The sequence below is a fragment of the Sardina pilchardus genome, chromosome 24 (assembly GCF_963854185.1).
Source record: "Sardina pilchardus chromosome 24, fSarPil1.1, whole genome shotgun sequence".
NCBI classification, from domain to species: Eukaryota; Metazoa; Chordata; class Actinopteri; order Clupeiformes; family Clupeidae; genus Sardina; species Sardina pilchardus.
Window position 1 is genome coordinate 23,675,008 of NC_085017.1, and position 2,697 is coordinate 23,677,704.

Consider the following 2,697-nt stretch of genomic DNA (forward strand, 5'->3'; position numbering starts at 1 on the left):
TATCCAAGTTGGTCCCTCTCATTGTCATTGCTATCATCATCATCATCATCATCATCACCACCACCACCATCACCATAATCATCAGCAGCAGCAGGAGCAGAATCATCATCACTCTCTGTTTTCATGCAGAACATCACTGTCATCAATGTTGATCCAGGGCAATCTTTTCTGCCTCCTCCTGGCCTTGCGAATAGTGTTCTACGCTATGTAGCAACTGGATGGACTCTCTTGACTTTACCTTGAGGGTTCCAATCGAGGACTTGGACATTGAGACAATTTGGGTGAGCCCTGCTGGATGAGACTGAGAGACAGTCCTCATGTAAGATTCAACACGGTTGACTGACTCCATCCCAGCATGCCACACGCTCCAACATTTCTGACATCAATTGAATTTAACACTGCAGTAGATCAATTGAAGAAGGGCGACAGATGAACACAGCTGATTGTTTAAAAGAGGCCACAATGAACATCCATTGCTCAATGGCATCTACCCATAGTGACCCCAGTGAAGTTAATAGATGAGTAGGAGGAGGACTAAGACCTAATTAGTCCAGCCTGATATTATCATTCATGTTGCATAATGCGGCATGCCACTCTAACTAAAACTGCAGCTAATTAATTAGCTTAGTGCATCAATTGATCTTCTCTTAATTAAAGGACATTCCCGTATGTCTGATGGCATTTTGTCTTGTGATGAAGACAAGCCTAGAGATGTCAGCGTCCATCTTTGCTTTAGCTTCTCAAACAGTATATAACAGACGATGCCTGATGATCCAAGGGGATAATAATTGAAGGCAGTACTTCAGCACTCGAAATGTAACGAGCTTGTGGAGGCATTAAAAGAATAAAAGCCATGTCGTGCAGGCTTAAAATGGTCCGAAATTACTCTTCTGAGCTTCAGATAGCGATTCACAGCAGGAGATCACTTCCTTCCTTCCTTGTATGTTATCAGGTCCCCCCCCCCCCCCCCCCCATTATAGCCATTGCTTTCATCTTTCATCTTCTCTTCCATTGCGTTTTACTTATGCCTTTCTCAGAGAGCCATTAAAATGACCAGAGAGAGATTAAGGCTGGCCATACAAGCCCAATAGCTTCTGCTTCTCTTTTTGAAACAGTGATCTTGGTAGATCACTTTTCCTCCTGATGATCGATATGTTCGGAGAGGGGTAATTCCAGGTGGCCAGTATTATCTAAGTCTGAAATTTTAAAAGGCTATCAAAAAGTTCTAGATATTTTGACAAAATTGATCTGCTTTATTGTGCTATAGCCTACTATTTGCTGGGCTCAAACCGTATCTTGTTGTCTTTGGTATCAAATTGATATCAAAGACAACCATTGCAGATAACAAAGCCCAAACATGTCAGCGAATCTGCATAGCTAAAAAAAAAGAGAGAAAAAAGAAAAAGATGAAGGGGACTGGAGGGGGGAGAGCCGGTGATTTTAAGCTCAACATTACAAAAATAGTCTCCTCTTCTATTCTACAGACAAAATTACATAACGATACTGTGAGGGGGTGGGGGGTGGGGGGGGTGCAGTGTCAAGTAGAGGACAGTCTTTTCAGTGGTTGAGAAGATGTACAAAAGCTGGCTGATCCTGCCTCTCCATCACTCCCGCTTTTCAAACACTCCAACGGCAGAGAGCCCAGCACCACATGAGCAAAATAAAATATGCTAATATGGCCTATATTCCAGTTTTATAAAGACAATCAGTAGGATGCACTGATATGCACGTGTTTAACAGCTTTTCCAGTAAATCCCATGCAGTGGCATATCGAAGAACAGTGCACAGTGAGGGACAGAAAGCAAAGGAAAGAAACAGGGAAGAACACAAGAACCTTGAAGAGCAACAATCAACTCATTACAATTCTCAGTTGCTTTCATTTGTCCCACGTTTGTTCACCACTTAACGATATACAAAATCAACAGTTTGAAGCCGAGCTACATGCAGAGCCAACAGTCTAAAGCCTTTTCCACACAAACGGGATTGAGTGCTAATGAAATTGTATTAGTAAGGAAGATGAGTTAACCTCTAGTGATTAGACAAAGACTTGATGATATCCGACATCATACGCAGTCAGTGCATCAATTAGATAATGATCTGTGATCAAGGCTTCATCAGGGGCGTCATCAACATCCAATATTTATTCATGGTTAGCCAGGAAGTGCATTCGCCAACATGTCATGTAGCTGGATTTTAAATGTGACGTTAAAGGCCACAGTATTGCACACATCTTGCAAAACAACTTTTCTTGGCAGGCACTCTTTGAGCTGATCATAGCATTTCTAATGCTTTCCCCCAACTCAGCAACCTTTAACGATAAAATACAAGATGGGGAGGTGATTTGAAAAAAGAAAATAAATAAATAAATACATATTTCATTTAGCATACTTTCATTTTAAAAATAAATGAATGAGGGCTGGGATTTAATTATAGTAATCTACTTGGAATAAATTGTTCCACACAGATAAATTATCAGTTTTTAAATTGTCAACAGAATGCCTGAATGAAGAAAACAAGGTACTTCAAATGAAGAACTAATTAGCCCAACCTAATCAGTGTTATCCCCTGTTTAAATGGGCCAAAAGAGAGAGAGAGAAAAAACTCATAATTAAATGGCTTTTCCGTTTAGTTTTTCTAGATATGGAGTCCTCAATTCATATCTTATGTATATATAAAATGCATTCATGATTGTTCAGC